The sequence below is a fragment of the Panthera pardus genome, unplaced genomic scaffold (assembly GCF_024362965.1).
Source record: "Panthera pardus isolate Hobbes unplaced genomic scaffold, ASM2436296v1 HiC_scaffold_16, whole genome shotgun sequence".
In the NCBI taxonomy this organism is placed as follows: domain Eukaryota; kingdom Metazoa; phylum Chordata; class Mammalia; order Carnivora; family Felidae; genus Panthera; species Panthera pardus.
In genome coordinates, this window is record NW_026526721.1 from 94,481,184 (window position 1) to 94,509,109 (window position 27,926).

General features: G+C 42.1%; 1 pseudogene; it reads left to right on the plus strand.

Annotated features, from left to right (window-relative positions):
- The first annotated feature begins 4,998 nt into the window (after positions 1 to 4,998).
- Positions 4,999 to 5,181, plus strand: LOC109258194 (ATP synthase membrane subunit K, mitochondrial-like; annotated as a pseudogene).
- The last annotated feature ends 22,745 nt before the right edge of the window (positions 5,182 to 27,926 follow it).

A 27,926-nucleotide genomic window follows, 5' to 3' on the forward strand; every position in this document is an offset into this window, starting at 1 on the left:
CCAGCCATCCAGAGGCCCGTGTTGTTACCTCAGTGCCATAAACTTCAAATGAGTCTCCTGGCATAACAGTCTGAGAGATTTGCCAGTTCTAAATGAATGATTTGCTCTTCCACTGGCATTCCATTGTCCTTAAAACAGAGGCAGAAAAGAAGAGAAGAAAAGGAGTGGAAAAAAAAAAGAAGGAAAGAGAAGGGACAGGAAGGGCAGGGGAGGAAAGGAAGCAAAGGAAAGAAAATAGCCATTTCACCTTGCTGATCCATGCACTTAATAGATGCTCACTAAACGTTTGTGGCAGAACCCATGAGTAGTTGTTATCTCCAAACAAATGTTCTTCAAGAATTGATAAGAATCTCCAGGTGCTGACAAATGGTATTCCCTTTGGTAGAACAAGTTCCAAATTGCCGAGTAGTTGGGAATTTGTTTAATGGTGTCAGCTTGGGCACAACGTCATTATTTCATGCAAGTCCCATTTTTAAGTGCTTACTACCTGTCAAGAGCTGTGTTTGACACGTAAATTTTTTCTAATCTATTCAATAACACTGGATATGCATTTTATTTTATTTTTTCAGTTTGAAGAGGAAGAAAGTAAAGCATAACCTCTCTAGGTTATGCTGCCTGCCCAAGATTACATAGATAGTGAGTAATGTTGCTGGATTCCTACCCCAAGTAGGTCTGCATTCCTCCTGTATGGATTCACACATCTTCAACTTGTCATAACCAAACTCTAAGAAAAATACAGGAACTCCAAACATTACTTGGGATATGTAATTTACTCAGTGGGTAGGTTTTCTGAAAGCAAAACTGTTTCACCTTTATACAGCATTTTAGAAAGCATTAAGTACCTATGCAGATATCACTTCATCTCACTTATCTTCACTCAGACCTTATGAGACATTATCATTATTTTTATAGTCTAGAGAATGTATAAATTTATTGGATCAGAAAGATTGGAAAACCTTCCCCAGGACACATGGACAGAAGTAGCATAGCCAGAACTAATCACAAGATTTTTGTGGTTTTCACCACATGATTTCACATCCCAAAGATAGCAAGGAATCCTAAAAGGCTGAACAGAGAAGCAGTCAGCAGACGGGTCCTTGTCTAACACTATGGAAACAGAATTGAAAGTCAATACGTGCTAAAATATAATGCTTCACGCATGTGCCTTTAAAGAACATATATAGCAACCACATTTCAGGGGTAATTGTGCATGGTTTCTATAGCAATATGATTTATTTCCAGTGGAATTTGCCAACTTAAAATAGGTTTTTCCTCATCGAAAGAAACAAATAAAAAGTTCACTGATATTTGTTTTTCCATTATACAAAGATCATCATGTTTGGTTATGGCAAAAAGACAATAATTTTTGCCACAGAGCAAACAGGAGAAAAGGTCACCATTGTTTGTCTGAACAAAATGGATTCCCATTGGTCTTGAGGATCCGCAGCAAACAAAGTGCCGGACATGCTATGCCCAGGCTGGAGGTCGATGCAACGTTGGCAAGTGTACTACAACACAAAGAAGTTTAAGTTTGCCTTCCTTAAGTAGAAAAAAATTTTAAAGAGAAAGAAGAATGATTTTCTGCAGAAATGATCACTTCGCCTTGGATGGAGGAGGGAAGTCCAGAACTAGAACAAAACAACAGTAATGAAAGCTCATGTGACTTGTGCTTTCTCTGTCAACACCATTCTAAGATCCTCTACGCCTGGGCTCAGTTACTCTCCCAACAGCCTGCGAGGTAGAAACTATTTCTATCCCTGATTTACAGCTATGAAACCAGCACAGAGTTGTGCATCTTGCCCGAGCACACCCAGTTGGCCCCAGAAGCAGGACATTGAGCCACTCTTCTATGCAAGCATGGAAATCAAAGTGAGGAAGTTTCTTGCCCAAACTCCAACGGGGTCTGACGTGACGGAAGTTAAGATCTAAGACTGCAGATCCTCCGGCATTTCCATCATTCCAAGCTGGCCCTTCATGCATGGCCTCAGGTATCAGGAGAATGGAGCCTCCCAGGAAGCCCAGTGGTAAAAGCCCTAACGCTTGTTTTTCTCATGCTTTTTTAATAAACACGCTCACTCCTCTACTTTCAAACAGCTCTCTCCAAAACTTCCTCGACAACTCAAACCCTGCAGAAGCTAATTTAAGGGTATGCCTGAATTTTGGTGGCACCACAACTTGATTAGCTGATAATTATTGAGCCTCAGATTTGAGCTTGAAGCTTTGCCACATAGCAATTGTCATGTTTGGAGGAATGGGGTTTGAACTGCATTTCTTTTAGTCAAGGAGTGATCATGTAAAATGGCTGCATTCCATACACCAGCTGTCTTTGCTGACCTTGTAGACAAAGTATTTCCAGTGAAAACAGGGACTTCAGCAGCTACTTGTTGGGACTGAAAACCAAGTTTGTCTGTGAGCTGAAGCATGAAGATAAACATAAGGAGGCAGTTTTGTATAGTGATGAATGTCGCTTCTACATGGGGGTCAAATCTGAACCCTAACAACTACTAGGTCAGTAATCCTGAGCAAGTTATACAATCCTTCTAAGGCTCAGTTTTCTCCTCTGTTGAACCACCTCCATAGTGTTGTCAAAATTAAGCAAGAGAATTAATATATAGCAGTAAGAGCAGTATCTGGCCAACTGTAGGCCTCACCCCCTGCTTCCTTTGCCCTTGGTGTTCCAATACTGAACTTCCCCAAAATGCCATGTTCTCTAAGCCTTCCATTCTGCCTGGAAGGCTCTTTGCCTTTGTGTCTTCTTGAAAACCCCGTATCATTCTTCAAGTTTAGCTCAAGTGCTTCATGACTCACCCAGGCTGCCTTCAACATCTCTCCCATCCTTCCACTGTTTCTAGTAAACCACCATTGCATTGCTCATTACACTGTAATGTTTGGCCAGTGTGCCTTTCTCTTCATTCCACTCCTTGAGTGTGCATTTATCCTTCATGCCCAGCACAGAGCCTACTACGCAGTGGGCGTTCACTAAACAGCTGTTAAATAGATGAACAGGCAAACACTGAGTTTGCCTGTAAAGTCCAGGCTTACGTCAATAAAATAAGAAAATCTTCTGGAGGTACTAACATTCTAATGCAATTAATCAGAAGGGCTCCAACCAATAAAATGTAAAGTGCACTCCCATTTTGGTTTTAATTAAACTCCCAAGCTTTAAAAATTATAATCCAAACATAATTAGACTCAGAAGAGATTCTAGATTGTTTTGTGACAGAAGATGACTTTTGAGGCTAGTGGAAGGAGACTGATACCATGACCCAACTTGCACAAGAGAAATTCCACAGGATTCAAATTCATGTCCCAAAAAGCATATCAGTAACCAACTAGGTGTTGTCTTTCACATTAAACTAAGAGTCTGTGGAAAGAGTTATAGCCCTTTCATTGTTCCAAGAGGATATGAAGTTCTAGGGAATTTTCTCTGTAATAGATCTAGAGCTAAGGGCTAAGTCTGGAAAGCAGCTCAACCACACCGTTCAAGTCTTCTCTGGCCTACAATGCTGTAGCAGGCAGGATACCAGTAGTTTGATAAGGGCAGAATATTTCCACATTTTCTAAATGAAAACCAGGGGAATATGCACTGAAGGAAACTTTGTAAAGACACCTTACGGAATGCCACCCCTCATAAAGTCTGCTGATCAGCCACCTTAAGCTGCATTAGCTCACAACCAATGGAGAAACTGGAAGTCAGTGGTATCAGGGTAAAGTCTGGATATCCCAAAGGCCCCTGGAAAAAGACACCACAGAGCAGAGGGAAAGGCAAAGCTTACTCTCTGACAGGTCCCATAAGAATTTCTCACCTGTAGCCAGATTACACAAGATGTCTCAGGGTTGGAGAAGACTTATAATATAAAAAGCTTCTATAGACACTTCTCTAAAGAAGACATCCAGATGGCCAACAAGCTCATGAAAAGATGCTCAACATCACTCCTCATCAGGGAAATACAAATCAAAACCACACTAAGATATCACCTCATGCCAACCAGAGTAGCTAAAATGAACAAATCAGGAGACTATAGATGCTGGAGAGGATGTGGAGAAACGGGAACCCTCTTGCACTGTTGGTGGGAATGCAAACTGGTGCAGCCACTCGGGAAAACAGTGGGGAAGTTCCTCAAAAAATTAAAAATAGACCTACCCTATGACCCAGCAATAGCACTGCTAGGAATTTACCCAAGGGATACAGGAGTACTGATGCATAGGGGCACTTGTACCCCAATGTTTATAGCACCACTTTCAACAATAGCCAAATTATGGAAAGAGAGTAAATGTCCATCAGCTGATGAATGGATAAAGAAGTTGTGGTTTATATATACAGTGGAATACTACTTGTCAATGATAAAGAATGAAATATGGCCTTTTGTAACAACATGGATGGAACTGGAGAGTGTTATGCTAAGTGAAATAAGTCATACGGAGAAAGACAGATACCATATGTTTTCACTCCTATGTGGATCTTGAGAAACTTAACAGAAGACCATGGGGGAGGGGAAGGGGAAAAAAAAGTTAGAGAGGGAGGGAGGCAAACCATAGGAGACTCTTAAAAACTGAGAATAAACTGAGGGTTGATGGGGGGTGAGAGGGAGAGGAAAGTGGGTGATGGGCATTGAGGAGGGCAACTGTTGGGATGAGCACTGGGTGTTGTAAGGAAACCAATTTGACAATAAATTTCATATTAAAAAAATAAAAAAATAAAAAGCTTGCATAGATTACGATCACTTTTGTAGACTCTATCTGCAATGTCATAGTCAGAAGGGTGTGTGTGTGTGTGTGTGTGTGTGTGTGTGTGTGTATGTATGTATGTGTGATAAGAACACCACTATATATTCCTCCAGATGCAGGACAATCTGATACTTTTTAAAACATCAATACTGGGAAGGCAGAGTGTGTCCATATTGAGACCCACAGAATCCAGTTTACAGGGCTTCTTCCAGCTGGGCCAAGAGGTAGCTGTGTATGGGCTGCAGAATCTGTGTCTTTTGCGAGATTGAAATCATGGCAGTACCAGAAACTGATGCCCAATTCCATTTCACTGGTATTAAAAAATAGTCCAATACTCCCACAGGGAGAATGAATTGTGTACTGGCCACATGCAGTGGCATTGCTTTGGTAGTTTTATACTTGAAGTTAAGGTCTAAAAAACCTCCAGCTATGAAAGCCACATATGAACTCTAAACAGTAGGTACCTCATCTGTTAAGTTCCCATGCCTGGACAAGCTAATGTCAACTCACCATGTGATAATCAGTTTGTACAATAAATTATGAACCTGGAAAAACAGAATCCAGTTTACATTTTTCATCACTTTCCCACTTGGTTGTCTCTAGGTTTTCATAGAACAATTGTTATCAGGCCCTAATTGATATCTCCCTCCATGTGGTGGGCACTCAGTACAAGAAATGCTTCTACTGTCTATCTGGTCCCTCTCTGATTCCTCCCCAGAGAGGAGGACTCCTCTTACCAGTGACTTTGTGACAGGAACCAGGCAAAGAGAGCTCAGTCCTTTCCTCTACCCTTATTCTAGAGAGTCAACTTCCCAAAGAAATCAAGCTTTCTGTTCTGATTCTCAGTACTATAAGTTTTTCAAGAAGAGAGCTCCATATGGAAAAGCTTTTGGTCATCCAGATGAGCTTGTGACAGATGGGTAGTTCTGCTTGATTCTGGAGTATAGTATTAGGAAGTCCCTTCTTGCTGCACCTAAACCACATTCACCAACCTAGCCTTTACCAGCAAAAGAGCTTATACATTGGGCTCCATCTATCTGACTGTTCTTTGTATTTTACTTAGTTCAGACCTGGGTTGGGGAAAATGGGTATATTTATCAGCTCCCTAAAACCCCAATATGTTTTTGTAGACTCAGTTGATATTACCCATGGACCACCTTGTATATGCCACAGCAGGACAGATGGCAGTATCTAATCAATGGCCTTTGATCCTTCAGGGAAAGGCCCAATAATCAATGGATCTCCAAGATAAAAGCCTTCGCTTACAGTGTTTGCTAATTTCCATGGTGCACATACCTACACCATGGCTGGTATCAAGCTACGCTTGGGACATCATCGAAAAGACTTGGGAGATGTTCGCAATCTGCTCTCTCCAGCCAAAGAAGAGCCAACTGAGCCAACCTGTTGTACCTCTTTAGAGCCAGGGAACACTTCCTTCCACAGGAGCAGATGCCCCTGGCGCATGGCCAGATGCACACCTCTGAGCTGGAATTTCTGTTTGGTGATAGTTTGCTGCCCTGAGAACTGCAACTTCAGGGAAAGGCCAAGCTTTTGTTCCATATTCAGTGGCAAGTCTACTGTCGGCTCAATACATAATTAAAGGAAACAAGATGAGAACAAGGTTACCTTGTAACCTCCTTGCAGGAGGCCACACCAGAAGCCAGCCCAGCATGGATTAGGACTTTCTAAGTTCCTGCAGTGACACATTTCCTTACTCGCATTTTGGAGCTCGGTAATCACTTCTCCATCACATAAGAGAGGTCATTTTTTCTGTCCCTTGCCCTCATTTTCTAACCAACAGAAACACCAGAGTTTGGATTCTGTGGAGTGGTTGAATGATCGTGGACTGGTTGCTTACACCATCTTGATCCTAACTTTCCATATTTGAGAAAATGGAGATTGTGATATTCTTCCCAGAGGTTGTTGGAAATATTATAAAGGATGTTTCTAAAACTGTTAACATAGTGCGTTGCTTGCAGCAGGCACACAATAAATAGCAGACATGCAATCACCCCTGTGCTGGTGGCAGGGGGCACACATTCAACCCGAGGGGAAGGGGTGGCGAGTAGAGCTCAGCAGATGCAGTTCCTTTCGATTCCATCCCCTCAGTTTGTGCTGTTTACATTAGTTTTGTCTACTTGGCCAGATACTACATATCTGTTCTCCTTCCAGTTCCACCTTCTCCTGAGGCTTCTTCTCAGAAGTCATCACTATTAAGGGGTCACAGGAACTATAAGCAGAAGTGTAAGCAGAAGGACTCTTGCTTCCAGCAATGGATAAAGGAAATTGTCTTTAACATGCATGTCTATACTGTTAGCATGTCATATTTTAAAATACGCATTTTAAGAAGGGCCTGAGTGGTTCAGTCGGTTAAGCATCTGGCTCTTCATTTTGGCTCGGGTGATGATCTAATGGTTCCTGCATTCGAACCCCGCGTCGGGCTCTGCGCTGACAGTGGAGAGCCTGCTTGGGATTCTTTCACTCCCTCTCTCTCGCTCTCTCTCTGCCCCTTTACTGCTTGCATGCTCTCTCTCTCTCTCAAAATAAATAAAATTTTAAAGTATGCATTTTAAGGGCATGCATTCTATTCCATTTAGTAGACACAGCATATTTTGTCATAATTATTTAACTAGACCCTCAATTAGGTTGTGTCACTATTAGGGAAAAATACTTCCTTGAACATCTATATGCAAAAATTCTTGCCTACATTCAGATTATATCATATATATATATATATGTATATATATATATATATATCTCATATATATCACATATATAACATATATCACATATATCATATATATATATATATATAACAATACAGCCAATAGGAAATGCATGCCTATAAGAAACACTTCTGAAGCCATTCCAAGCCCTATCCTACGAAAGTTAGACAATTTTCTTCATAGTCAACCCACAGCAATCTTCTAGACTCATTCCCTCCTCCCTCAATACTTCTCTCATTATTTTTGTATACAACTTCCTAAAATAATCCAGAAGATCCAGAACTAAAAGTTACCTCAGGATCTTAGTAAATCTGTTTCTTAGGTTGGGTTCCCCAAGAAGCTCCATGAAACAAAGATTCAAGGGCAAGTGGTTTATCTGGAGTTAAAAGACTGGGAAGGTGACATAGGAAGAGCAGGAAGCCACTAAAGGATGCTTATTAAGCCAATTACCACTATGTGTAACTGGCACTTAGTACCCTGAATCACTTGGAGAATCACTTGGAGCTGGTGTAGACATCTGCCTCAGATATATCCGACCCTAGGGACAGGGGACCCGGGGTATTTATTCACCAAATCCTGTCAGTCACTGACTGACAGCCCCTGTTGGAAGGCATTAATACCCTGGCATTTCCAGCGACACAGGTGGCAATGTGGCTTTTGTGGCCAGGGAAAGCCCTCGGGCAAAGGAATGCAGGTATTGGTAGTTGGAAGACTGCTGGCATGCACCGAAGTTGTAGGAGAGAGGGCAAAGGGCTGAGATTCCAACAGAATCTGCTAGAATCTACCCTTAGAGAACACACAGCTGACTTCTGGAATGTGGTTGGTGCTTTAAGTTGTGACAAGCCAGTCCTTAAAAGAGAACATTCATGATCTAAAGTCTATGCTCTCTACCATATTCATATTGGCAAGCTATGAAAATAGACCATAGCACAACAAGGGAAAGTGGATACAGCTTTACATCTAGGAAGATGACAATTATTAATTTAATAAGCATTTATAGGGATCCTTTTAGTCTGCCAGACTCAATAATAAGCACTGGAATACAAAGATGAATTCAACACAACCCCTGCCTGTAAGGAGCTTACTTTACAATCAGGTGAAAGAGGCAGAACTCTCAAAACAGAAGGTGGGATCTGAGGGGAGAGGACACCTGTGGCCTGCTATCCAGGTACATGACCCGGAAAACAGCAATGCCCTAGAGATTAAATACCTGCTGCGTAAGTCTGGGCAGACAAAGCCTCAGAGGACCTCACAAAATCCACCAGCCACAGACAGCATGGTCCAGAAGTGGAGACTGATTCCACACAACCCCCAGAGGTGCTGCAGGATGAGAATCACGTCCCCAGAGGGGCACAAAACCAACAGAGAGAGCTATTAGTTATGAAGGGTGTTTGTCATGAGACTGAGGAATGCTGGGCATGACCTGAGAGCAGGATGGATGGTTTAGTGACCCCAGAGCTAGCAGACAACAAATAAGAACCAGATGCCTACCTCTGCCCCCCCCCGCACCCCAAAGTCTTCCAGGGACTGGGATAGAGCCAGAGAAATTGGGAGGAAGGCAACCTGGATTGACTTAGAGTTCTATCTCCAGCAGAATGAGGTCTTGTCAAATAAATTCTTTTGAGTTATGGACAAACTAAGCAGGGACATCTCCCACATACTCCAGTTTGTGGTTTTAAAGTTATACATATTGCCCAGTAGTTCCCCTAATTACATGTTGTTCTCATCAATGAATCTCCCAGAGCGAAGTAGAGAGAGTAGAGCTTTTGCAGGCAGGCAGACTTGTATTCAAGTCCTAACTCTCTGGATTCCAGTCCCTACTTCATGTGTGATGACAGGCAAATTAACAGTATTTAAACCCTTTTGAGTATCAGGTGCCTCACCTGTAGAGTGGTGGTTAGTAGGAGGATTAGAAGACAAGACAGAAGATCATTTCCAGGGGAGTCTGAGCAGAGGAGGCCTCCAGCAGGGACTGGTGTGATAGTTGTGATTCTTGGCTTCCCGTACTGCAGAGTGATGTCGCCATGGCTCACAGACGAAGGGGAAGGAAACCTGATGGATGGGCCACCATGGCTCCGCCTAGGCTGGGTGACGTTGTGAGGACATCATAGACTTCATGGAAATATTCCAGATGCACAGGCCGAGAGGGGAGCTTGGAAAGGAAAGGTTCTGTTAGAGGAGATGGACAAGAAACCTTCTACAAGAAGCTGTCGCGTCATCTCACCTTTTGTTTCGCAGATGCAATTATATCAACTCGCAAAGGTGAGAGAAGTGCCACAGACCAACAAGCATTTCCAAAGAATAAAAAGTTTTCATATATATGTATATTTGTATATATGTATATCACACCAGTTTTTTTAATTTTTTGTTTGTGTTTTTATTTTTTTTAATGTTTATTTTTGAGAGAGAGAGAGAGAGACAGAGCATGAGCCAGGGAGGGGCAGAGAGAGAGGGAGACACAGAATCTGAAACAGGCTCCAGGTTCTGAGCTGTCAGCACAGAGCCCGACGCGGGGCTCGAACTCACAAAATGTGAGATCATGACCTGAGCTGAAGTCGGACGCCTAACTGCTTAACCGACTGAGTCCCCCAGGTGCCCCTGTATCACACCAGTTTTAAGGTAATGAGTGAGCATCGTGAATTCCAATTTTCATTCTGAGAAAAACTAAGTAGAATGTATCCTTTTTGTATACATGCTTACATGTCTAAAGATTTAGGAGTTTAACAAGATACTCTTTTTTTCCCCTTTTTCAGTTATATCCAGATGTTTTTAATCTATGCAAAGTAATGATGGATACGTGCTACATCCTTCAACTGATTTGCAAGATATATTTACATAAAATAAAGGAGTTTTAAAAACAAAATTCTTTCAAAACAATTTTTTTACCACATCTTTTGGCCTGGAAAATTATTTGTCTATTATTTTGCTCTTTGGAGTTAAGATATTCAAACTGTAGAAATATTGTTAACATAGGACAAATCAAGTCTCAGAAAATTTGGAAATAATGGCCTTCTGCAATATATGTAAAAATATGATACACAGTGTCTGTCTTATAGGTAGTGCTTAGCAAAAGTTGTCTTCCTCCCTTCCTCCCCCACTGATGGGGGCCATATGAGAAAGAACCCACTTTCTCATTATTCCTGCATATGGGCTTTCCCATTCTTAGTCTGCCTGTCTCCAGATGTTTCTGCTTAAGCTGCACCAGGTCCTGGGAATGCAGAGAAGACTCGATCCCTGCCCGAAGAAGTTGACAGCTATAGAGGGAGAAGGGCATGTAAACCTTGGACAGACTGTCAGTCTGACACTCACCAGTCTAGATTTAATTCCACAGTTTCCTGTTGTATTAGACAATAGTCTTCTTACCGGGCTCCTGCTGGCTTTCTTCTTCCTCGGGCCACCTGGTTCAATGGATGGCGTCAGCTCTTGGTAAATTGGGCCTGCCTCACACAAGTCCTTCAAACCCTAAAGTAAAAAAGACTAACAGCTCCGTGGTTAGGCTTGATAGATTCCTGGAAATGGCTTCCTAAATACAGGAGAATCTGCTCCTGAATTGAAGAGGGAATATTTTTAATAAATCAATGACTCCAGATTCAAAGGAAGAAAGAAAAGAAAGAAAGAGAAGAAAGAAAGAAGGAAAGAAAGAAAGAAAGAAAGAAAGAAAGAAAGAAAGAAAGAAAAAAGAAAGAAAGAAAAAGGAAAAATGCAATGAGTTTATATGTAGCAAAGATAGATGCCTACTCAAAATTTAGACCTTAGGAAACAAATTCTCTTTCATTTTTACCCATCAAATCTTTAATTTAGTAAACATTCCTGCCTTGGGACAGCCGCTGCATAGGCACTGAGGTAAAATGAGTTAGACATGGTGCCTGCCCTCAGAGAGTTCATGGCCAGGTAGAGAAGAAAGGCGAGTCAACAGGCATCAGAGGAGACTGCACTGAGGGCAGCGGCAGAGAACATTGACTGAGGATTGTCTCAATCAATTTAGCAAAATGTGCTCTTTCACAGTGTGCCATGGCCAAAGTTATCTCCGTACTATAAGAGAGGTCATCTGGGCACAGAGAATAAGAATATATTTTTCCTGATTGCAATTTGGCTCCCAAGTGAGGTGGAAGGGAAGTGGTATGTTTTAATATTTACATTCTTTCTGCTAATATGCTATAAGCTCATTGAGAAACTGGTCTCAACTTGACAGTCTCCTGGACTCTATTCTGTGTCCCTGAGGACATCTCAAGAAATGGCAACAATGGGACTATCTTTGGCATTATCACATCTCCTCCTGAAAGAGTCTGATTTTTAGAACTTTTTTAAGTTTATTTATTTACTTTGAGAGAGAGAGAGAGAGCACAAGCAGGAGGAACAGAGAGAGAGGGATAGAGAGAGAATGCCAAGCAGACTCTGCTTTGTCAGCACAGAGCCTGATGTGGGGTTCGAACTCAGGTCATGGTGAGATCATGACCTGAGCCAAAATCAAGAGTCAGATGCTTAACCGACTGAGCCACCCACGCGTGCCCCTGTTTTTTGCCCACATTAAATGGAAGCTTATTCCTTTGTATTTCCAGCCTTGGTCCATTTGTATCCCCCTAACAATTGGTGCTTAGCCCTAGCTCCTTGCTTGTCACCGTCCTCAGTCTGGATTAGATCAAGTAGAAAGTCTTCACCTTTATTTCTTCCTTTCAAAGGTGTGCCCACTGAGCCTGTTTACTCTACACTGGGAATGATGAGCTGAGGGGCTGAGGAGACTTTCCCAACTGATTCCAACTCGGAGAAATAATTGATGGGGCACATCCTCTCTTTTGGGCTCCTGCCCTGTCGAAAGTAGGAAGCTGACCTGTATGGTGCACCTGTATGGTGCTGGGGATGGAAATGGAGTTGGAAGAAAAGATCCAGGAGAGGCCCTATAACCTGTGGCAGAATGGGAAAACAGGAGAGACCAGCAGCTGGAGGTGAGCCTATGGGGCAAAAGTAGAAGCTAGAAGGATGTTTCATCAATCAGGTAGAACTCAGCACGCAGAGGCAATACATAAAAAATGAGATTAAAAGTGCTTTTTTAAGGGGAGCCTGGGTGGCTCAGTTGGTTAAGCGCCACATTGGCTCAGGTCTCGTGGTTCATGAGTTTGAGCCCTGCATTGGGCCTGTGCTGACAGCTCAGAGCCTGGAGCTTGCTTGGATCCTGTGTCTCCTCTCCCTCTGCCCCTCCCCACTCATGTTCTATTTGTCTTTCTCTCTCTCTCTCAAACATAGGAACACCTGGGTGGCTCAGTTGGTTGAGCAGCTGACTTCGGCTCAGGTCATGATCTCATGGTTTGTGAGTTCAAGCCCTGCATCAGGCTCTGTGCGGACAGCTCAGAGCCTGAAGCCTGCTTCAGATTCTGTGTCTCCCTCTCTCTTTCTGCCCCTCCCCTGCTCACACTCTCTCTCTCTCTCTCTCTCCAAGGATAAACATTAAAAAAATTTTTTAATAAAAATAAGCATAAAAAATAGTTTATAAAAAAAGTGCTTTTAAAAAAACATATAAAGTTCTTTGAATAACATTTTTAAATTAAAAAAATCAAGTTTAAACTATTTTGCTTTGAAACCGACAGCTGTTTATAACATTTTTGGTAAGGATGAAGGCTCATTTGCAAATTATGTAAACATATATTGAGGGTTTTTTTTTAATTTAATTTTTTTTAATTTACATCCAAATTAGTTAGCATATAGTGCAAAAATGATTTCAGGAGTAGATTCCTTTTTTTTTTTTTAATATGAAATTTATTGTCCAATTGGTTTCCATACATCACCCAGTGCTCATCCCAACAGGTGCCCTCCTCAATGCCCATCACCCACTTTCCTCTCCCTCCCACCCCCCATCAACCCTCAGTTTATTCTCAGTTTTTAAGAGTCTCTTATGGTTTGGCTCCCTTCCTCTCTAACCTTTTTTTTTTTTCCTTCCCCTCCCCCATGGTCTTCTGTTAAGTTTCTCAAGATCCACATAGGTGTGAAAACATATGGTATCTGTCTTTCTCTGTATGACTTATTTCACTTAGCATAACACTCTCCAGTTCCATCCATGTTGCTACAAAAGGCAAGATTTCATTCTTTCCCATTGCCATGTAGTATTCCATTGAGTATATAAACCACAATTTCTTTATCCATTCATCAGTTGATGGACATTTAGGCTCTTTCCATAATTTGGCTATTGTTGAAAGTGCTGCTGTAAACATTGGGGTACAAGTGCCCCTATGCATCAGCACTCTTGTATCCCTTGGGTAAATTTCTAGCAGTGCTATTGCTGGGTCATAGAGTAGATCTATTTTTAATTTTCTGAGGAACTTCCACACTGTTTTTTTCCAAGTGGCTGCACCAGTTTGCATTCCCACCAACAGTGCAAGAGGGTTCCCGTTTCTCCACATCCTCTCCAGCATCTATAGTCTCCTGATTTGTTCATTTTAGCCACTCTGACCGGCGTGAGGGGATATCTGAGTGTGGTTTTGATTTGTATTTCCCTGATGAGGAGCAACATTGAGCATCTTTTCATGTGCCTGATGGACATCTGGATGTCTTCTTCAGAGAAGTGTCTATTCATGTTTTCTGCCCATTTCTTCACTGGGTTATTTGTTTTTTAGGTGTGGAGTTTGGTGAGCTCTTCATAGATTTTGGATATGTCTGATATGTCATTTGCCAATATCTTTTCCCATTCCGTCGGTTGCCTTTTAGTTTTGTTGATTGTTTCCTTTGCAGTGCAGAAACTTTTTGTCTTCATGAGGTCCCAATAGTTCATTTTTGCTTTTAATTTGCTTGCCTTTGGGGATGTGTCAAGTAAGAAATTGCTGCGGCTGAGGTCAAAGAGGGTTTTTCTTGCTTTCTTCTCTAGGGTTTTGATGGTTTCCTGTCTCACATTCAGGTCCTTTATCCATTTTGAGTTTATTTTTGTGAATGGTATAAGAAAGTGGTCTAGTTTCATTCTTCTGCATGTTGCTATCCAGCTCTCCCAGCACCATTTGTTAAAGAGACTGTCTTTTTTCCATTGGATATTCTTTCCTGCTTTGTCAAAGATTAGTTGGCCTTACATTTCTGGGGTTAATTCTGGAGTTTCTATTCTATTCCATTGGTCTAGGAGTAGATTCCTTAGTGCCCCTTACCCATTTAGCCCATCCCCCCTCCCAGACCCCCTCCAGTAACCCTCCGTTTATTCTCCATATTTGTGAGTCTATTGAGGGTTTTTTAATGTTCAATTGTTCAGTTTGAGAGACAGAGAGAGAGAGAGAGAGAGAGCAGGGGAGGGGCAGAGAGAAAGGGAGAGAGAATCCCAAGCAGGGATTCTCACTGTTAGAGCAGAGCCCGACGTGGGGCTAAATCTCATAAACTGTGAGATCATGACCTGAGCTGAAATCAAGACACTCAACTGGCTGAGCCACATAGATGCAGCATATATTGAGTTGTTTAAAATATCACCTCAGGTTCTAGGGTGGAGTTGTTTATGAATTTAGGGGAGGGGTGAGAGCTTCCCAGAATACTTTTTTTTTCTAATTAAAAAAAGGTTTTTATACTGCTGTGTGAATATAGTGTGACCACAGTGTTACTTTTTTGGGTTTTGCTCTGTGGAAGGAATAGAGGCACCCCTCCAAGGAGGAGAGGAGTAATGCTGTGTTTTTCTCGCTCTGCTCACAGTTCTTCCTCAGTTTAATGAATGGCAATAAGACTAAAATAACAGAGAGCAACTGTGGATTGCTATAAGTACATCTATGTTACTCCATTGCAGAGTTAAGCTTCATATAAGCTTAGAGACTTCAATGGAAAATCAAAAAAGGGAGAGAAAAACGTCAAGGCTCTGTCTATAGAAAGATACAGGAAATTTTAGGAAACATCAATGAGGCTTAGTCAATAAGATGCTTAAAATATACATAGGAGTTTATTTCTTTAAATTTGGCTCTATACAAATAGCACATTTATAGTGTTCCATAATGTTCATTTTTTAAATAATATATTTCATAAGATGATGGCTGGGTAAAAAGCAAAGCTTCTTTACCACTTCACTTTCTTGCTATGTACTTTCTTTCTCTCTCTCTCTTTTTTTTAAGTTTGTTTATTTTGAGAGAGAGAGAGAGCAAGTGGGGGAGAGGCAGAGAGAGAGAGAGAATGCCAAGCAGGCTCCTTGCTGAGCCAGATGCAGGGTTTGATCTCACAAACCATGAGATCAGGACCTGAGCCGAGATCACCAAAACTAAGACACCTCAAATGACCTCAAGTTAGGATATGCAAATTGCAGGAACACTCTGTAAAGAGTTGGGCTTAGCAGACACTTAAGTGATAAATTTGCAACCTAAATATGAAGTGACCAAAGATATAAAGTAAATGCTTATCTGATTAATGTCAGTCACATAGTGATCAAACCATCTCAAAGATTGAACTTAACACAGAAGAACCAGTCCCATTGAGCTCTAAAGGCAGTCAACATGACTGAATCAACATGAACTGAAGTCCCTGCAAAAATAATTTTGGGAGTCAAATGGGGCTTCTATGGGGATTAATTGTCAGAGTTGGACTCAAAATCAAAGCAGCCTCTGAGAAAAATTCAATTCCCTGACATGGAGAATGTGTTTTTTGTGGTTATTGTTCTGAGATATGCGTGGATAATTCAACACTGTAGGCAGAGTTCATTCTTTGGAATACCATATCTTGGAAGAGGCTAGACAAGAAACCCATATCCTCCTCCCTTGCTCTTATGGATGCTTGCTTTAGGAATCCAGCCACCATGCCGTGAGGAAGCCCAAGCAATCCCAGGCAGAGACCACACTGGGAGCCACAGAAAGGCACTCTGGCCACTGAGCCCCGCTGAGGCCCTAATCAAGGGCATCAACTGCCAGACATGTTGAATGGAGACACCTCGGATGATTCCAGCACCAAATCATTGAGTCCTCCCAGCTGAGAAACCCCAGACACATAGGGCAGAAAAGAAGCTGTCTTGCCATACACTGTCTGATTAATTGACACAGAATATACAAGTATAATAAAATGGCTGTTCTATCCCATTTAGGGTGTTTTTTGAGGGGCAGGGAGGTAATTATGCAGCAACAATAACTACAATATTCAGTATCCTCAAGTCCCCCATGCCAAAGACCCTCTGTTATAGTATCCAGAGAATAAATCTCCAGTCTTCATCCAGGATCGAGGAGAGGCAAATGGCAGTCATTTGAATTGGAGGAGGGGTCCGGAATCTCAGGATCTAACTGTTTTTTTAGTGTACGTTCAGTGAATCTTGTCTTTAACCACACGCATACTATTCACTTCTAGAGTCATGGTGCCATCGAATCCTGAGCTCATCGACAGTTCTGCTCAGATTTTTTTCTTATCTGCCAGCTCAGAATTTAGCTTTCTCTGGTCCACTATTACCAGCCATCACTCCTTTAGTATCCCAGTTTCCAAAATGTCGTTGCCATGGTCTTCTCCTCCATTTCTTTTTCTTGTGAATTTATGCTTTAAAAATCACCTTATTGGGGTGCCTGGTTGGATGAGTCAGTTAAGCATCTGGCTTCAGCTCAGTTCATGATCTCATGGCTCATGAGTTCGAGCCCCACATGGGGGTCTCTGTTGCACAGAGCCCACCTCAGATCCCCTGTTCCCCTCTGTCTGCCCCTCCCCTGCTCTCTCTCTCTTTCAAAAATAAACATTTTTAAAAATCACCTTATTGATGTTTTAGTGGGATTTGGGGAGAAAATGGAATTAAATACATATGTGCAATTTAGCATCTCTAATTGGAATATTACTTTTTTATGTCTTTTATGGGTATACTGACTCCCTTTACTTTTATTTATTTGAGTAAAATAAATACCTCAAGAGTACTGGATACAAAATGTCTTGTGCTTTGTTGGAAAATAGCAATGACAACAACATCAACAACAAAAATCTTTTTACTCTCTCTTTTCAAATATTTCAGTTCTGAAATTTGCCCAAATTCATGAGTCTGAATGATGGGGGAAACAAAAGCAGAAGGAAATGATAGATAAAATTAAATTTCCTTATAACCTACAGCCCATTGACAAATACTTGAGACAGGCAGAGTAGGACATTCCTCCAAGAACTCCCAAGTGTATTAATGTTAATGCCTTGCTCAAGGGAAAAATAAATTTAACTTGACAATAGCCAGGCTTCCAAGATCCTGTGAGTTTTCTTTGGCACAGGAAAATCCTTCTGGAAACTTCCCCTTACCTTTACCTCCCTCAACTCTCAAGTATATAATCAGTCACTTCTCACAATCCCAGGGCAGCAATTTCTGCCCACAGGTCCTGTCCCCATGCTTTAATAAAACTACCTTTTTGCACCAAAGATACCTCAAGAATTCTTTCTTGGCTGTTGGCTCCAGACCCTGACATTTTCCCCATAATGAAAGCTCCCCTTTCTCTAGTTCCAACCCTCATCAACAATTTTGTGTACAATCTGTGTACATTTGTGTACAATCTGTGTTGCATATTCATAAGAAGCTATAAAAACACAGGCTCATTCCTGAAGAAGACAACCTAATATAGAAAACAATGTAGAAAAAACACAAAGACTGCCAAAGAACATGTCGTAGTTGTAAATAGGTAGAATGGATGAAATATTTACAGAATGAATGGCCAGGGGTTGACTACACCAGTGAGTGGTTTGGGCCATGAAGTCAAGAAAGTGTGAGGTTTTTTCTGTGGTCATAGCTGTTACCACTTATTAGGACCACTGACATGCCCCTCCCTGCCCCTACAGATAGGGCCTCAAAGGATGGTGTTTCTACTGTTGGACTCTTTGGAAACAGGAAGAGTCTCCCTCTCTTATTCTCTCTGCCTTAGCAGAAATGAAAATTCCTCCCTGGAGGATGCTATTCTCTAACCTCAGTTCTGAGTCACACCTTGTCCATTCCTTGCCGCAGGCCTTCCTCGGTGTCTCCACTGGATGGGGCAAAGGGCCGCCTGGAGAAGCCATTGTCCACAAATAGAGTTAACCAGCACCTCTGCTCCCCCAATTCTTAATCTGCTAGAGTTGGGCAGCCATTCTTCTAGACTGTACCACATACTGACCCATTCCAAACCCCAATTCTTCTGTGCTTGGAAACCTCTCTCTCTTTCTCAAATTAAGAGTTGGGCATAGCTTGATGTGATTTTTCATGTCGTCCCACTAGCCAATGAACATTCAAGCATCTTATGATCGTGTGAGAACCACACCTGTTAATTTACAAGTATTTACTATCACAGATGTGAGATAGGTAGTCCTTAGAAGAATTATATGTGTTCAAGTATTTCAGGGGTTTTTTTTGTTTTTGTTTTGGGTGCTTTTAATGTTTATTTACTTATTTGAGAGAGAGAGAGCATGAGAAGGGGAGGGGCAGAGAGAGGGAGAGAGAGAATCCCAAGCAGTCTCCTTGCTGCTTGATCCCACAAACCATGAGAATAAAACCATGAGGTTTTATTCAGAACCGGGGACAAAAACCAAATACCGTAACAAAAGATGTCCCTATTGCTCTTATCACTTAGGAAATTACAAGAGTTTTAGGAACTCTGGCCAGAGGTGGAGCTGAACACCGAAGTATATTTCTTATTCTATCACAATATCACATACATTATGTTCAAATGACAAATATAAATAATTAAAATTCAGTACTATTTTATTAATATGTTTCAACATGTTTAAGTTACGGTTTGTTACTCCAAGGTAAAAGGGACAATAAATCCTCATGTAAAACATCAAAGTTCTCCCTTATTTCTCTCTCAAGGGACATTCCCTGTTTAGAGGCAATCGCTGTTATTGTATATAGTTAGGTATATATCATTCCAGGCTTTTTCTCTGCATTTTATTGTGGGATCATTGAGTGTGATGGTCAAGAAAGAATTCCTGAAACATTTTACGGTGTAAGTTAGTAAGGTTATTTAAATAGCACAGGGACAGGACTCATGGACAGAAAGGGCTACACTTTTGCTGTAGGAGGCTGGTGGTTCTATGCTTAGTGCTCAAGAGGGAGGGACATTCAGAGAGTCTTAGATCATAAATGTCTTCCTCGAATTTCTACTCGGAAAACTACTTTCACAGGATTTCTCTGGTGCTTATCATTCAGCTCAACATTAACTATCGGTGAGATTTACAGGCAGTCATGAGACCCTTTAAGAATGTAACAACCAGCACGTATTTGATCCTTATCAAAACTATGCAGGCTATTAGGTCAGCCTTCCGGGCTAAAGATGAGCAATTTTCTGCTTCTATCCCTCATCAGTCTGAGTGTATGCACACCTGTGGTAGGCAGAATAAAGACCTGCCAAAGATGTTCACATCTTAATCCCTGAAATCTGTGAACAGGTTAGATTACACCCAGCAAAGGGAAACTGAGATGGCTAATCATCTGACACTAAAATATATATACCCTAAAATATATTATCTAGGTGGACCTAAGTAATCACAAGTTTCCTTAAATGTGGAAGAGGGAAACAGAAGAGCTCACAGTAATAAGATGTGAAAAAGACTCCACCTGCCATTGCCGACTTTGCAGATGGAAGAGGGCCAGGAGGAAGGAATGCAAACAACCTCTGGAAGCTGGAAATGGTAGGGAAACAAATTCTTTCCTGGAGCCTTCAGAAAGGAACACAACCCTGCCAACATCTTCATTTTAGCCCAGTGAGACTTCTTTAAGACTTCTGGCCTCCAGAGCTGTCAGATAATAAATTTATGTTGTTTTAAGCCACTAAATTTGTGCTAATTTGTTGCAGCAGCGAAAGGAAACTAATATAAAGACTTTGGGAATTCCTCAAGAAATGGCTCGCCCGTATCACCCAACAGGGAAGTTGAGTTAACAAGCTTTACACACACACACACACACACACACACACACACACAGGTTCCAGTCAGTTCTCTCTTGCAATCTCAATCATGAGCAGATAGACAAGAATCTCCAAACAGCTAATGAAAGAGAACAAAACAACATTTTTAAAAATCTTGGTGTTGTCAAATCATCTTCTCCTATAAGGCTTCTGGATTTTGTGAATTGACAAGCAAAACCTGCCCCCTTTTCCAACAAGGTGCTAAAATTAGTTTCCTATGTTCTTTTCCAAATCTTATGATGTTTTTGTTTTTAAGTTTTAACTTTTAAATTCTGTCCTTTCTACCCATATTGAGCCTCAGCTGATGGTTTCAGCCTTCTAGGGCATATACATTTTATCAGTGCCATTATATCATGGTCTCCCCTATCCTGAATGATTCTAGCCCTCAAAGTTTTTAAAAAACAAGTGGGTTGATGATTATGAAAGTAAATTTTATTTTTTATTTTTTTTTAAAGAATGTTTTTATTATTTTTTTAACACTTATTTATTTTTGAGACAGAGCATGAACAGGGGAGGAGCAGAGAGAGAGGGAGACACAGAATCTGAAACAGGCTCCAGGCTCTGAGCTGTCAGCACAGAGCCCGACGCGGGGCTCGAACTCACGGACCATGAGATCATGACCTGAGCCGAAGTCGGACGCTTAACTGACTGAGCCACCCAGGCGCCCCTGAAAGTAAATTTTAAAAGTAAATTTTTAAAAATGTAAAAAATACTACTCAAAAAGTTTGAGTAGTATCAGTTTCATCATCAAAAGGATGATGATGATGATCAATATTTCCAACAGTCCTGCTCCTTGCCAATAATCTGTAACTACTTCTTTCCAATCATCCCATCTCTGAATTTCTGACTTGCCTTTTGTTCCCTCCTCGTGTCTCAAGCCCCAGGAATCCCAGTGAGGAATTCTGCTTTGCCTGGGAAGACCATCATCAGAAAAGGCCTGGGCAGGACAAGGATCTTGGAACTATAGTCATGAGTCCTGTGTCACCCTTGGCAACTACAACAAGTTTGATATAGCAGTGGTGCTGCCCCACACAGACACAAACATTTCTCCCTCTGGTTCCACCCTGCTGGGGGGTTTATTTACCAGGCCAGTATTCCAAACGGAAGCTCCATTCACTTCATCTCCCTTTCAGAGGGTGGCAGAAACACACCACAGGCCATCCATGAACTGGGTAGGCTTGTTAATCAAAATTTCTTTGGCTTCACGTAACGACAGGGGTGTGTTGAATAAAACTCCCAGAGTCAAGTGTTGGCTCAGCCTCCTTGAAAGGAAAACAGTAAAGCAGGAAAGGTATCCAACCGAGATAAAAGCTAAGTTAACAAATGATAGCATTTTCAAAACAAGTCATTGGGCTTGAACGCCCTGGAATGGAATAGAAGGGAGTGTCAGAGAAGAGCACAGGCTGAACTCAACCCTGTGGTCGACAGAAAGCAGGGGGGCTGACAGAAGACCTTGCTATAAGAAGACTGTCTTCCTGACAGTTTTCCCAAGAGCCCCCCCTGCCATTATCATACTGCTCTTCCTGTTTTCCCCACATTTCCTGTCTTCTTCACAAGATGCATGCTGAGAGGACATGTTAGGCTATTGTTCTGAGGTTTAAATTATTTTCACTGTTTCGTTTAAGAAAATAATCTTTTGGAGAGAAACACAGAGCTGATTGAGAAGAGACCATCATTTTTAGCATGGACAAGGAGCAGTGACAAATGTGGACCAAATGTGATGATAGAAAGCTGTTCAGGGGCAGCGGGGGGGCACCTGGGTGGCTCAGTCGGTTAAGCATCCGACTTCAGCTCAGGTCATGATCTAGCGGTTTGTGTTCGAGCCCCGTGTCAGGCTCTGTGCTGACAGCTTGCTCAGAGCCTGGAGCCTGCTTCAGATTCTGTGTCTCCCCTCTGTCTCCCCCTCCCAGGCTCATGCTCTGTCACTTGCTGTCTCTCAATAATAAATAAATGTTAAAAAAAATAAAAAAAAAAAAGAAAGCTGTTTGGTGGTGGAGTCAAAATCAAGCTCATGCCTCTAAGGTCACACGCTTGCTCCTAAATCCTGGTCAAGCCTCCACTACAAATCACATGATAAAACACACATAGGTCATCTCTGAATCAAAGTCCTGAAGAAATATAGGTGGACCTTGGGGTATGCTGCAGAGAATTATCTCAATGCATGCTGTCTTGATACTTTCTCTGTGCCAGGCGTCGTGCTGAGTTGGAAAGGGCATAAAGATAGACAAGATACTATTGTACCCCCACGTTATCCAGCAGAGGAAATGGAAAAGCAGAAACATGTGACCCAGTCATAGAGAAAATTCAAAAGGATTTGGAACCTGTATTCATCAAAACTCTTTTTGGTCTCAAGGATGAACTTGAGGTAGCCTTCAAGAGAAGGTGGGTTTTATTGGTGCTATATGATAGAAAACCAAGTATTGAAAAAGGCAGTGACATAGTGGAGTCTCAGAGTCAACTGGAGCCGGGGACTTGAATGCTGCTAAGAACTTTTTTCCATCTCAAGCAACTGCATTTTTCTTTTCCTTTTTCTCTGTAGATCACCTCTGCTTCTCTAGTTGAGTATCTAATAACATTCAGCTATTTGCATTCTTCTTGATTCCAACTCTGAAAATGCTGGGAAGGGTCTCAATGATCCATCTTGATTCATGTTCCCACTTCTGACCAATCCATTGAGGAGAGAGGGCAGACTAATGTAAGAACACAGAAGCTCCAGTGAAAACCTCACAGCTACCCTCTTCACCTGGGTAAATGCCTCCGAGCTGTGCCTCTTACACTTACCTGGTTTCTCTGGGTTTTCTGGGAGTTTTGTTTCCTCATAGTCATATTCAGATTCTTCTTCTCTGCCCAGATCTTTCAAAATGATCTGTATGATTTGAACCATCTATTCTACAAGACAATGTCTCATGGATCTCCCACCTCCGTGCCATGAACATGGGCCATAGGCTCATGATGTATATCCACCCCTAGACTCCCAAGTGCCATGCACCCTTGCCCAGATAGTGAGATTACCCATTGAAAAAAACCACATGGATCATCCAGAGGCTGTTAGAATGTGGGTTTGGAGCCCAAAGAAGCATTAGGATTGAAGGCATTGATTTTAGGGAATTATCTGTCTGGAAATGATAGCTGAAGTTGTGAAAGTATATATAATTACTGAAGAAAAAAATAGCATGTGAGAAGAGAAGAGGACCAAAAAGAACTCGTAGTGTCCTACATATAATAGACAAAGGATAAGAAGCCTTCAGGTAAGAGACAGAAGATGAAGAAGAGGATGGGGATTTGACTGACTTAGATAACCAACTTGTGTTACACAGCAGACAACTCTTAACTATCCAATGGTTAGCACATGGTAGACCTTCCAGCTCCATGATTTCTCCCTACTTTTCTGTTTCTAGCCCTCACCTTCACTTCTTGAGGGCTGAGAAAGCATCAGGATCAATCTTATTTTGCTTCCATGCACCAGGCCTGATAAAAAAGATTGACCAGGTAGAGGAATAGCTAAGGTGCAAAGTAAAGAATTTTTACTTTCTTAGGTATGGATTTTTGTTCGTCCCTCCAATAATGCATTAAAATTTTATATAATTCCATAATTGCTAGGATTCTAAGCAACAAAGTGACAGACTTCCAAGTTTAGGAGACCAAGGTATGTAAGATTGCTTATTATTCTTCAGAAAGATCTTTCACTATAGGATATCCATTTTTATGTCACACTGTTGTCTTTTTATTTACACACTTGACATTTATACCATAGCAGGAAATGAACAATCTACTGAGGAAAATATAAGTCTGTGTTTGTAACAGCATTCATCGCCTAACTGCTTTGGCCAATTTCCAAGCTTCTGAGTGTATGTCTAAGATGGCCGTGCCTAGAAGCTGTGAAAGGATATAACCATAAGTTAACAGGGTTGTTGGAGGTCATCAACAATTTCGATAAGGAGTTCCTCTCTAATTAATGATGTAAGGTCTTCTCTAAGGTTTTGAAAATGAAATCCTGTGGGTCAGATTGTGGTTCTTTGCCAAGCAAGGCTCATGTTCCATGATGTGTTTTTAGTAAACAGCTCATACCAGTTTTCTGCAAAGGCCATTTATCATCAGCTTCTGAAATTAGCAATAAAGGAAATCTGGTGCCTTTTAAAGATTCTTGTTCTTTTTATACTTTGGATAATGAGTCAACTGAATGAAATCAGAAGGATCTTTCCAAAGAAATAACAATTAAAATAAGTTGAAGTAGCAATTGAAGTAATGGTAACACCACCATGGAGTATCAATACCAGGGCCACACTCAAGAGTATCAATACTAGCACCAAACTCAGTTGGGCACTTCAAATATTTAGTAACAGGGGTCATGGGCAGAAATAAGGTAATGAATAAATAAGAAAAATAATTTTGGACAAGGCAGGTGCTATGAAAATGGTGACTATATAATCTATTGACTCTCAGTTGTTGTTTTTTCAATGAAAGGAGATATGCTAAGACAACAGGTATAAACCAGGCTATCCTCAGCAAACTGAGAGTCTTTGCCAGTCAATACCCAAAAACAATCCAGTTAAGCAATGGACAGAAGACATAAATAGATGTTTTTCTAAAGAAGGCATCATCTTGGGCATGGACACAACAAAACCAGATGGTGGTAGTGAGGCTTGTCACTAAGGAGGTGATACTTGAGATCAGACCAGAAGGATGAGAAAGAGCTAGCCATGTGTTTATCTTAAGGAAGTGTGTTCCAGGCAAGGGAACAGAAAATGCAAAGACTGTGAAGCAGTAATTAATTTGGCATATCTGAGGAGTATCGAAATGTTGGTGATTTTTTTATCAGAGTGAATAAGAAGGGAAGTGGTACAGAGATCAAGTCAGAAAGATACTAGGGATCACATCATGTATGGTCTTTTAGGTCAAGGTAAGAAATTTGGATTCTATTTTAAGGACAAAGAGAAGCTATGGAGAGTTTGACACCAAGAAATGATATGGTCCCATTTATTCTATAAAATAAGCACTCTAACTTCTAACTGAGGAATGGACTTTAGAGGGGCAGGGTAGAAAAGTAGGAGCAGTTTGGAGACCCTTGCTAAAGCCCAGGAGAGAGGGTGAGGACTTGGGCTAGGGTGGAAACAGAGGCGATAATGAGGACTGTACAGATTCAGGACAAATTTTGGAGGTGGAGCTACAAGAATTCATGGATGGAGCTGATATAGGGAGTAGAGAAAAGACAGGAATCAAAGTTCTGGGCTTTTAGCCTCCATAACTGAATCAATGGTGCCATTAACTGAGATGGGAGTCTTGAAAAAGAGCAAGTTTTAAGGAGAGGTGTTTGAGAATAGAATTGTGTTTCAGTTATGAATTATTTTGTGACCACATCCATTCCCCTAGCACCAAATATTATCTCCATAGATTTAAGTGTTCACCCATGAGGTCCTGATTCCTTATCAATTGACTGAAATTTCCACATGTTTGTCTGGTAGACCTCTCACTCTTAATACCTTGCCAAGATCAAGGCACCTCCCTCACACCAGGGCTACCGGAACTCTCAGAAATCTGGGACCCTGCAGTGTCTTCAAGGAGCGACAAGTTCACTTCCTTAGGTTTCCCCCTGCCTGATGCTGCCTTCAGGGGCCAGCCTGCTTTTGCTTTGGGCATCAACGCATCACCCGAGCATACCTGCCTTTCCAACCACCCCAAGAAGGAACATAGTCCTTTGGTTCAAGAAACAAACCCTAGACCTCCAAAGCTCTGAGACTTCCTACATTTGCCTTCAATCTTCCCCATGTGACACTATGACTCAGTATGTAAAGACATTACCACAAAAGGATTTAAGAATTCCTCAATTTGGCACAGGTTAGAGGAGTTTTAGGTAAGGAATTTTATCACTGGAAAAAAACATAGGGGTGATTGTGAGTTTAGGAAATGGTGGCAGGAGACATACCAAGAACACTGAAAGTATCTCATTCCCTTCATGAGATTAGTAGTGCTGGGAGACAGAAGGAAAAGGGGCGTCTGCTCCGGGCTCAGGTGCAGGGGATCCAGCTCCCGCTCTCTTCCAGCCATGCCCCTTCTCACAGAGCCAAGGAAATGGCTCACACAGAGCCCATGCCTCCCCTTCTTTACCAAATCCTAGATATTCAAGACCCTGTGGTTCCTTGCTCACATGTCCCCAAGCATGTGCAGGCCTCTTCTGGGGCCCCATCTTCCAAAGAGCGGATTATGTTCGCATTTAAGCCCGCCTAGGCTGTGGTGGTAGCCACAGGGAGGTTGCCAGCAAATAATGTGGACGGAGTGTGGGCGGATAAGTGAGGGGGTCTCCGTGCAGGAGGCTCTCTATGGGATGGGGTGAAGCCAAGGGGTTGGAGGGGAAGGTGGGAGGACTGTCAGCTGGGACCCTAACCCCAAGGCTAGCTGCCCCATGCTGTCCTGCCCTGGGGAGGAACTCTGAGGAGTCCAAGGATCTTAAAGTTGAGCCTGGCCCCCCAGGTCTTCACAAAGATATATTTGTGAAAGTATGAGGATAGAACGTATCAATTCATCAGTCTCTTATCTCGATGTAAAACTTCTAGGTATAAGACGTAAGGTGTGTGGCCTGTGGCCTGAGTGTACCTGAGTGGGAAAGCACATGGGCCTGTCCCTGTGACTGTCTCCTTGCACCCACAAGAGGTGGTGCTAACAGCTTGCTGCTGTCTCCCCTCTGCCCTGCAGTATGTATAGCTTAGTAAAGGGAAGGAAGCTCAATTTAATCAGCAGAAGGTGGGCTAAGCACAGCCGTCTCAGGACAGAAATCATTAGCCCTCCACCCCCACGCCACGGCCTGGGGCAGGAAATGGTCTGTAAGTGGAGATAGAGGATTTTGTGGCTTTCTGTACAGTCAGAATGTATGTGGTTGGCTTGAAACATGAAGAGAAAGACACAAGACGGTCAGAGATGGAGTCTGCATGGGGAAAATTACTAAGACCAGGGCTGAAATTTTACGAAGGAACAGGCATATCTTTGCTCTGTTGCAACTGAAGAAGTGTGTGTTTGCGTGTGTTGAAGGGGGTCGGGAATGGGTGTGTCCACCAATCTGTCCAGAAGTCAGACCTAGCCTCTGAGCCAGGCCACCCGGCCTCACATGTTCCGAGTAAGACATCAGGCCCCTTCTATGTGGGCACTGCTCTGAGACCCAGGAGAAAACATCTGGGGTCACTGTTTGTCCTTGCCTTCACCTGCCTATTTGAAACCCAGAATGTGCCAGAGTTCTTTGTGCCTGACACTTTTTATATATTAACTTTATTTGTATTATTGTAAATAATAAATAAATATAATTGTGTTAAAGAAATATATAAATAGAAAATATATGTAAACATATCCTCATCCGTTTACATATGTGTTCTACAAAGGAAGCCAGGAGCAGACACAAGACCCACGTCACCTCACAGAGCCCAGCCAGAAACACATTGCCAGTGCCCTCCCACACACAGCCACTGGGGAGAGCAGACGCCTGTGCAGCAGTGGGTGTTTATTCTCCAAGGCGGTTTCAAACCCCCATTTCATCCTCTTTCACTTCTCCCACTCTCCTCCTACCCTCTGGGCCCAGAGCAAGGGGGACACAGAGACATTCAGAAATGGCTGTCTTTTCGAAGACTGTAGTTCTCACCCGGGTCTGACCACCTCCCCCGCCTCAACC